The 10,860-nt window shown below is 34.5% G+C and overlaps 1 protein-coding gene across 3 annotated transcripts in view; it reads left to right on the top strand.

The window, feature by feature from the left end:
* The window catches only part of LOC132909865 (uncharacterized), a 133,898-nt gene that overhangs the window by 2,787 nt on the left and 120,251 nt on the right, over positions 1 to 10,860 (top strand). For 2 of the 3 annotated variants that reach the window (XM_060965010.1, XM_060965008.1), the window contains exon 1: positions 4,892 to 5,449. The exons of the other annotated variant lie outside the window; for it this stretch is intronic. The gene's annotated coding sequence lies outside the window, so the exon portion shown is untranslated. Of the gene's footprint in view, positions 1 to 4,891; positions 5,450 to 10,860 lie in introns of those variants that run through there. 3 annotated transcript variants of the gene reach the window in all.

The raw sequence follows: 10,860 nt of genomic DNA, 5'->3' as shown, positions 1-10,860 counted from the left end.
TAAGGTTTACAATCAATAAAATTTGCATATAATATTCTGATTAAACGAGCGCGCGCGCTGTTTGCGAATTCTCGACTACATCGAGCCTCTGTTTAATATTCAAAGTCGCGTCGAATTTCACGAGCATGGGGAAGAAAAAGAGAAAAAGGAAGAAAGTTGCAATCTTGCTTGCCACCGAAGAAAGAACACGGATTAATTTTCCTTTGAGTATATATATATATATATGCGCGGCGTATAAAGCTTAACGCACATGTAACACCGCGAAACGTTCAATCCGTTTTCACGGTGCTTTCACGTCGCGTGCATACCTTTGTATGGAACGGCCTTTGTTGCTGGATCGCATAAAAGAAATGCGTTTCCTCAACGGTGGCGAGTAAATTACAGAAAATATGTGTTTGTATGTATACCCGCGATTACTGATGTGACTTGAAAGTGAACACGTGTTTCTTTATCTTGTTATAACAACAGCATAAAGAAAAATTAGTAAATTAGGTGGGCAAATTCCATCTATAATTCGAGCGATTCAGATTATTTTAATTAAAAATATTTTCTGATCGAAAGCGCTAAGTCGTGTCTTGGTATATAGATGGCTATCTTGTGATTGAAAATATATCAATTTATCTTTTAACTTATCTATTTTAATATTTGTTAAGTATATATTTCTACGAAATTGTCTTATCGAATTATAATCTTTATTTTACAATCTTTTAGGTATATTATACCGAATGACTAAATTTAGTACTCCTTTAAATTATAATTAAATTTAGTATTCTTTTAATTAAATTTAAATGTAAATTTCATCAGCTAGCTATTCTTAGAACGATATAAAACTTTCTCCTCCACTTGAGATTCGAATTTCATATTTTTATACGAGATGAAAGGATTTGAAGACGAGCTGAAATATTCATACAAAAATTAAATTCTCCGAAAGATGTATCTAGGAAATTGACACAATGAGAACAACAGCAGGGAAATACTGACCAAAGCTTCCCTTGCGTGAATGTATATTGCACGCACCGTCTGTCGTTATTGTTTTCCATTGTTATGTTCTTTTTTTTTCGAAAGCATTGTTTGGCAAAGCACTCGTGTTTCCGGTTGCGTGCTAGATTAGAACTTAACCCTGTATTTAGGCGTGTGCAGCTCGATTCAATGGAATGTCATTCATTCGCGCTTATGTATCACGTTGGTGCTAGCAGATTGTCACAAATAAAATGTCAGCAACGATGTGATTTAATGGGATGTGACTATCATTTCATCGGTATTTCCATATTTCCACTATTTAAACACAAAAATGTCAGTCATGTGATTTCTAACATTTATTACTCGTTCCCACTCCAAACATTTCTTACTTTTGAAACAAAAAGTTTCGTTTCGAAAAGAAAAAAGTTAAAAATATTTTCCTTCTCTCTTCCATTTTTTATCGATATAAGAAATAATTTTCGTGTTGCCAATATGGTTATAAATCATTATTATCAGTCTGTATAGATAATATTTTATTCATTTTTTATCAATTTTTTATTCAAAATGGGTTTTCCCAAAATAATTCGTAACCTTTTATCTATATTCGTCCATTGAAATTGGTTCTATTATCGTATTATTCACTTCTCGAACATCGTACCAGTAAATACGTAAATGCAATGCATCCATTGTCTGATCATGGGTCATCCGTCCATGTACCACAATCTCGTGGTCAACTCCTTCGTTATGTCGATACCTTTTTTGTGGTTAGGTATCGATGCTCCCCAGACCTTCTTTCCTTGAATAACGAAGCGAAGATCGAGCTTGCCAATTCTCGAGACGCGTTGAAAATGGCAATTGCTCTCTACAAGTTAAATTCATGAGCACACGTAACGAGCAGCTTATACTTTCGTTGACGTTTGGCATCAGGAATATCTATGTGTAACATAAAATTATATTTCTCTTATCAGCATAATATTTATATATAAGAACGCCAAGGGGATTATCAACGTATGTGAAAACCTTGAAAACCTTGGAAGGAAAATTTTAGAACGGTTAACGCAACTGCCATTCGTGATAGGAATAAAATACAAGATCGCAGTCGGGTTCTGACGCAAACAAGAAATTTAATGACAGTTCAATTAGCTAAGAACGGATCATTGATCAAATTTGCATATCTAATGCAATGTATCAGAAATCGTAACTAATTATGTAGATTCGTCCCTTTCATCAATTCACGCCACCGTACAATGTAAATTTTCATCAGCCGATATGAAGGTGATTTGGCTTGTAACAAATACACACGAAACTTACTTCTCGGGGACGTTTAACGATAACAGCTGATATATTTACAGCCTCCTGGTTAAGTCCGTTCGAACACGGGTAGTAAGCGCGAAATGTGAACGCACGTAGAACGATAGCATGAGCGCAGGATGTGCTTGTATTTACAAATCACGGTGTGCGGCACGCACGCACTGCCGTTCGTAAACTCGCGTATCCTGGATCGTTGGTCTTTTTGCAATTTGTTTAATGATCCTCGCATAACTCTGGTAGAAAACGACCGCTAACGAATGCAAAATTTCCTCACCATTAGGAGAGAAAAATTATTCGTATCCTTGAAAGACGTGGCAACTAACATTTTCGTAGTTTCTCACTATCTAATGCTATTCTTTATGCAATTCGGTAATTGTTAAATTGTTATATTTAGCGCTCTGCAGGGTAGACATATTGTAATAGTTATGAGAATTGTCTGGAAGTATGCGTAAAATTTAAGTATGTACGTAGGTAGCTAGAATTCGGTGATGTAAATTGGCTGGAAAGATTGCAAGTAACATTTTGTGTTAACTTAACGCCAATTTTTGCTATCAATTTGTAATTACTCGAGTTCGCGATATCTTCATTAAAAGTACGAATATTCAAAATCGTAGAAGAAGATTAAATTTTTAATTCATACAACATCCAGTCAAATATTTCATCAATGCAAAAGGCCAATGTGGAAATCCAAAATTTTACTATAGTATCGAAGACGCGTGTACCTAAGCGTTTCCTTGTTTGCTCGTCCGGTTAAGAGAATTTGCATAATCACGCATATAGCACCACAATGCTGCGGAAGGGAAAGGGAGGCATGCAATGACCTTGTGGAGGCTTATGTGTGCGATAGGATCCTCGGTAGAGGCGTTAAACGAAGGTAACGATAGGGAATTGGAAAACGAAGGTCTGATAAAATGTTATTCGCTCGTACATACATATGTACGTTCATTTTACCTAGAATGTAGCCCACCGGAAATTTGCAGTTAGTTGCATTCCTTGCAGGGTCGACTAATCTAGGGATAACTCTATTCGCGAGATCGTTAATTGCTCCCCTTTCCAAATGAAAATGTAATTTTCACTCTGCCGCCGATTGGCTTCGATTCGAAGACTAATTGGATTTTAATTATGAATGTTTTAGTCGATGTAGGAGGGCAATTAAGATAAATGTGATATTAACGATGTATCTATTCTTATTACATCGAAAGATTATTAGACATTTATTCGAGTATTTTCCATTTTTTCCTGCGATTTCCCAATTATAGATTTTTAATGTTACGCGAACGTTTACGCATATTACATTCTTCATTGCGGGGGAAGAATAGGATTAAAAAATTTTTGAAGTTTGTAATTATATCTCGTGTTCTCTGATGTCAGAGGAACTGACTTTCATTTTTTGGAACAAAAATATAACTTGATTGAAAGGCGGACAGGAATTTAATTATAGAATCCAGTTTTCCCCCCTGTTTGGAAAGCAGCACGTCAAAGTAGAACATCTGTATCTGGTTGAATAACAACCTTGTCAATCAGATGGTAAAATGTTACAATGTAAAAATTAAATTCTAAAATCTGACAAAAAGGTCGGTTCTTCTAAAAATCTTTTATTTTCTCAACTGCGTATAGAGCGTCATCATAATTACAGTACCACTCGTATTTGTCCGAACAATACCTCACTTACATTATGAAAGCTCGGTAAGAATTCCTTAGTGCAGATACAATTTCTTATAGATTCTATGCTATATGACTCATTCTTAGGAAATGAATGATGTTTTTATCGTATCATTGATAGCAATTATTCGTATCTTAGATCTAAATTATTCAAGTCAAGTAAGACTGCGATACGATTCTTTATTAGAACAATGATCTATTTGTATTATATCACTGGCTACAATCGCACGTGTCTTGCGTTTGAATTCATCCAACGTTCATCGACTTTTGAATTGCAAAAATACCAAATTTAAGTTGAATCATTATACATATACGGGTTTCTCAAAATCCAAATTAATTAGTTCCACCTTTTAATTTAATCCCTCAGGTACATGATTAACGATCGATTTTCGAAAAACCGGTTTCAAAAAACTGCTGCGACTTCGTTTGTCATAAAGAGATGATATAAACAATAGCAAGTTCTAAAATAAATTTAACAAACAATACTTCTACATTTATAAGTCGTAACATATGAAATTTCCGGTTTTTAACGATCCCATACTTCACCGAGTTCTAAAAAAAAAGAACAAATGTTTGGTGCGTAAAATTCAAAAAATTAAATCAATTTAAAAATAGCATTATAACGTATAAAATGATCTACAAAAATAAAGATATATATATCGAAGAAAATAAATGCTTTAGAAAATTAAAAATCACACGTAATATATCAATAAAAGATTTCTACGAATTTTTACGAGCCACTGTACAAAACGCTAAGAATCCTTGAACAATTCTATCGAACGAATTTCCATTTGTTTGAGATTTGAATGCAAAATAGTCGCACGATTTGTTATCAGTAGGTTTCGAGTACGGTACAACGCGTTCTGCTACACGATAACAGGCGCGCGTATACCTGAGCGCCGCGAACAGCCAATGAAAGAGTTGGTTCAGCGTCGACCATCTTGCGCGGCTCTGCTTTCGAGTTGGGAGTCGCGTGGCGGCGACGTTCGGCTTGCAGTGTACGCCGACTGCCGAGCCGTGACTGACTCTGTGCCTCGTGGCCCTCGTGACTTTCCATTGTGACCGCAGGTCCGTGTCTTTTCTCTTATCGCTGAAAAATTGACGCGACCATTCCACGGGGACCAACCAGTCGATCGTTTTTTATGTGACTCGACTTTGCGACTGTCAACAGTCGATCGTCGATTCCGTAACAACGCGTGTGTTTACCTTCTGCTTCTCTTCGTCCCTTTTTTTTCAAGAACAGACCGCGTGACTGTCATTCGTTGTCGAATGACAAGACGAACGTGTTTTTTTTTTACATACACACGACTTCCTTATTAGAAGAATTTAGCTGAACCATCTTTTTCAAGGTTGAGTTTACTAAATTGTGGATAACAGTCGTGTGTCGCGTGTTAATATCTAATTCGCGTTGTGATTGTATACAGACTACGCTTGACATTAATAAACACCGAGGTGTGTGTTGGAAGAGGAGATTTAAAAAGAATTTTGCTGGATTCAAGCTGCATTGCGTGTGAAGGTATTTTGTATTATCTGATTTGACTCATTTTAGATAATTGATATAGATAGACCATATATTTAGTAATTAATTAATTACACGTTGCTAAGACTGTCTTTTTATTTACTTGTAGCAGTAAATATATATTTTTGCAGTATATGAAATATTTCGAAGGTGTCACCTATTACGATATTAAACTTTCGATTGTTTACGAAGTTTTATAGATCTTTCGTATATTTTTAGAAGATATCTTCGAATTATACAAATTGCCCAATCTCCAAACTATCTTGGTGGCATTAAAATCAATCAACCAGATTGAGCTAGCTTTTTTTTATGTCCCTCCTACGTATAGTTCATGAAACCTTTCATGATTAAAATATTCTATGTATTTCCATGTGATGTATATAATAAAATAAATAAACACATAGAATATGTAATCTAAAACATGTAAAAATATTAAAATGTCAAATCAGTGGACAATAACAATGACATTACACATTATGCAAATTTATTTCATCAAAATGTGGAAAAATGATAATCGACACCTTAACTTTTTTTAAATGATACGACCTTTCGAATAATGATATATTTCATATAATATATGATAGAATAGAAAATCACTGTATAACCTGTTAAAAAGTTCCATAAGAACTTATCATCAAATTACGTACAATTTCTTGTCATTGATTAAGATCTGAACAACATTCGAGGGATTACATCACAAACAGTTTGTAAATTGCGCGAGTATTCCTCGTTGACAAACGGCCTTCGTTACGGTACGTGGCACTGACATCTTTGCAGTAAAGAAAGCGTGTCGTACAAGCGACGCGTAATTGCGTCTAGTATTTGGTGCAGCGGGACGATCTTATTCGATTTAACCTTGCACTTTCGCCAAGGTACCTTCGTGTCGTTCGTTTATTGCGCCTCTTGTTCAGCGGCAATTGACATCTCACTTTTTACGACTTTCGAAGTGATAGTAGTCTTGACATTACGCTATCAGCATCATTTGTTTGTCGGATAGGTCACTGAACCTTGCAGCACTACATCTAGTACTATCAACTGTTTTATTCGCTTTGCTTTTGCTGTTATGTAAAATTGAGTCGTTGCTTTATGGATAAGATGATTATTATTTGATATTGATCGTTTTCATTGATTACGAAAGATTGTGAGAAAAGACGCTATAAAGGAGATTTGAAGAAACTTGGGTAAAATTAAACTTTAATACTCGCACACGCAGTCCCCTCTTTTTTCAAACAATGGACAACATATTGTAATTGTATTGGAAGCAACGATATGATAGTGTAGACTATAATATATATACATTCAGATTTGTAAAAGAAAGGAAATACGTAATTCGGAAGAATTATATTTTTAATAGGATTATATATTTCAATAAATCTTTTAGTTTTAGTAAATGGCAGGAAAAATTATACAAGCGATAGCCTCTGTGAAAGCTATTTCGAAAGAGTTAAGAGAAGAATTTGTAAAATCTGCTTTCAAGCATTGAAACGTATTATCATTAAGGCTTGAAAATTTATGATAACATCATTTAATTGATCGCAAATTTTATAGGTATCGTCTTCTGTTATATACGTATTGTTTATTATTTGATTTTTTGAAAATAGTTGTATGTGATTGTACCATACGACTGTTTCATCGATTGAGATATCGTAAATTTACAACCGAATTATTCCAAAGTATGTACACATCATTTTGTCGATTCATGTGTCGATACACGCGCATGCAATTAATCTTTGACGAAGTTCATCAAATACAAATACATACTGGTAACGAATTTATATATCTAGTGGAGAGAATACCATTGGTCCACGCGCTGCAATTAACAGGCCGATTAACTTGGTTTGTCATCGATCAATTTGTTCGTTACCCGCATACAGTCTTTATCGATTCAATGACAATTCGATGTGTGAGCGCTCTTCTAGAGAATAATTATTAAATTACCGTTAAGCAGTGTATGGAAAGCTTTGTATTTGTTAGAAACTCAACCCCAACTTTATTTTTTCTTTGGAATTCTATTGATAGGATAATAAGGAATCAACTTAGTACAACATAAATAATATTAAACCTAATGTAAATAGTAATGAAATAATCCCAAGTATATTTGCAAATTTTTTATCGTAAATAAAGAACGTGGAAGTAAATTTATTTAAGATATTGTATCTCGAACGTATGATTAAGCAGCCACGCTTAACAAATACTCGTATCAATTATGCGAAGTAGAAGGAGAATGCTTCCGAAAAAGAAGGAGATTAACGTTAATCATGTCCCTGGGCGCGAGTGTTTTTCAATTTTTCCACTCCATTGTTAAACGACGAATTTCGTCAGCTACGAGATCCGAAAGACCCACACGTTATTGTCTCTTTGCGAGAACAATGAACCATTTGCCATGTTCGACACTGCATTTTTTCTGTTGCACGTGCATACAAAACGCGAAAGGGAAAAACGTCCTCTATCTGCATACGATGCATCTGTTTATACATTCCCCGACGCACACGTTTATATGTGTATGAATCATATCGATAATAATGCAGGTAACTTATCTTAAAGCAAACGAAAATCGGCAATATGCAAACTTTTAAATTACAAAAAGCGTAGTTCGAGCGAGATTTTTCTATCGAATAAGAAAAATATAAATGTCATATCGTAGATTACATTCCATTGACAGTAACGTTAAATAATATTTATTGAGTACAAAGGAATAGAAATTCAAAAGAAAATACGTATTCGAAATTCTCGGTAGTTATAGAGCGCACTCTTGAAAGAAATAAAAACGATATTTCTCTGAGATACAGATTTGCAGCCGTTTAACATATCAAGAAAGTTTTCCCATTTATGAAACGGAAATTAATTGAAATATTGTTTGTTTAATACGAAGTGCAAAAATACATCGTGGAAAAAATTTCTGCGAAAAATATATTTCAATATTTGCGCTCGTTTCAAGCTTTACACTCGTATTTCGTGTATCCACTCATTCTTTATCTGTTAATAAAAAGTCGAACATGATCCGAAATCAAGATTAAACTTTGAAATTTACGACAAGAAATGCTTTAAATACATTGATATAATGATATAAATACTTCGATATAAAAATTCTCGGTTTTATATATATCATAGAAGATAAAATAATTTCGCTAATCGTTATTCTATCTCAATATTCGATAAAATAATCAGAGATTACAAGAACACAGTAAGTTGCATTCTTCGTTTCTTATAACAAAACAGTTTTAAACTTCAGTACGTCACTTGGATTTTTATTTGGTTTTAGGACTACAATCAAAATTAGGAAAGTTACAAGTAGCATTAATACAGAAGTGATTAATATTAACGAACGTAGTTTCAAAAAGTGATGGATAGTATACAATATTCATTAAAAAAATACGATAAAATTGACACGTTTCAAAGTTACATATATAATGCAACGTTACTTATGAAACGTCCCATGATATAACACAATAAATTGATCGGCCCTGTTGAATGCTCCTTAAGATACAAGACACGAAAAAACTTTCTCGTCGCCCTATACCTTTAACCTATTTACAGCCACCATTTTTCATCGCAGTTCTTTTTCGTTCTCTTCGTCCTCCCACGTAGCAGTTCGGAATATCCCGTTGCTTCGTTCCGTGTTGTTTCTTTCGAAATTCGTTCGTGGTATATTAATCATTTTAATACTTGTTTCTCGCGTATCATTTTCACCACCATTACCCTTTATTTGCTCCTTGCTCTGGTTTCAATTCCGACGCTGCGACGACCATGTTTTCTCGTTTTGCCACCAACGATTCTAGCTTCATCCTTTTACTCACGATGTTTACATTTTTTTTCATTTTGCGTCACCCTCATGCAAACTCTACTATCAATATTTATGCGCCCTCCGCGTTGTTGCCCTTTTAATAACGGCAACCATAGTTTTGCCTTGCTCATTACCTCATCACATTTTTTCTTATTCGTCTGTCTCTGACCTCTGCCTCCTCTTTATCTTCGCCGTTTCGACTGTACAACCTTTGTTCGCTATTTTCACGACTTTGCTTCTTGCCCTTTTGCTCTGTACCCACGCGACCCATATTTTACACCGTGCTCATTTTTTTTTGGCAACCCCCAATTTGTATGCCGTGGTCGTTCTCTATATTTACGACTATATCGCGGGAGCTGGTGGCAAAATTAACATTTGACCGAAGTTACGACTCAGTATCGGTAAATTATTTTGCGTTACAGTAATGATAAATGGACTTCTAGTAGTAAAAATAGTAAAAGTTACAGTCGGCTGATTATACTACTTGGTGTAAAATTGTACAATAATAAAGAGGTCTATAACCTGCAGTGTATAATCTCTTAATTTACTAATTTGCCAAACTTGTTATTGCGCAAGATAATAAGGTTACAGTTTTTTGTAATCTGCTTGGGACATATTAGTTGGCAGATTTTTTATCGAGTTCATCGTTTGTTATCTAATTGCTCATCTTAATGCTAAGGATGTAAAAATGCAAGCGATTCTTCAACTTCCGTTCAAATTAATTATAAATGAATCGAAGTAGGAAACGTACGTTCGTTTCTCCGAGTGTATGAATAACTTAAACGTTGCTTATTTCTCCTTATTAGAGATAGAGTGTACATTTTATTGCGGACATTCCTTCTCGACTAGCGTTTGATTATTAAATAGCATGGCGAACAGTTGGTTTGCAATTTCCTTGAGAACGTTTTGATTCAGATTACGATAAGTTTGTATTCTCTTCTGGGAGAAGTCGAATGCTCTGTGCGATAGCACGCGTACTAAGATGTAGATTAAACGACTTGTACGTATAATTCCTTTCTTTGTAGGCCTACCAGAGTATATGTATTTATCGCAGGTACATGTATGTTATCGTGATTATCTTAAATTCAATATTATGTGAGTATTTCAATATCCTAGGTTATTTTGATTTAAAATTATATTTCTCGTTTATTTCAAGTTGGATCACAGGTAGAGTGACCATTGGTGTACCAATACAGACGCGCAGTCAAATTATTGCAACATTGGCGCCGTGAAATGTGAAAAAGATTACGTGGCTTGTTGGAAGTTTGCACATGGTTAGAAATAGTCATACTTAAATACTTTGAACGCAGATTTATTTCTGCACTTTTGCACACGGTATAATTATCGCGAGATTTACCCTCCATAAAAAAGCTAGTATAGCTGGTATCATAAACCTTCAATCTGCCAAACCTGTTCTGTTATCCATTATTATTATTGATCTTCTTAATAACGAAGATATTAATCCCTGCCAAGTATCCATTGGTAACGAATATACTCTTTGTAGGTCGAATTTCTTATTATTAACCCTCTACAACTGGATTTTTTATTCGACAAAAATAAATCACTGCTAATTATCATTTTCGATTTTGATTGGAGATAATTGGAATTAATAATTGTTACAAAC

The sequence above is a fragment of the Bombus pascuorum genome, chromosome 8, assembly GCF_905332965.1.
Source record: "Bombus pascuorum chromosome 8, iyBomPasc1.1, whole genome shotgun sequence".
In the NCBI taxonomy this organism is placed as follows: domain Eukaryota; kingdom Metazoa; phylum Arthropoda; class Insecta; order Hymenoptera; family Apidae; genus Bombus; species Bombus pascuorum.
Note: the sequence above shows the minus strand (reverse complement) of the source record. Positions and strands in the feature narration are given on the sequence as shown.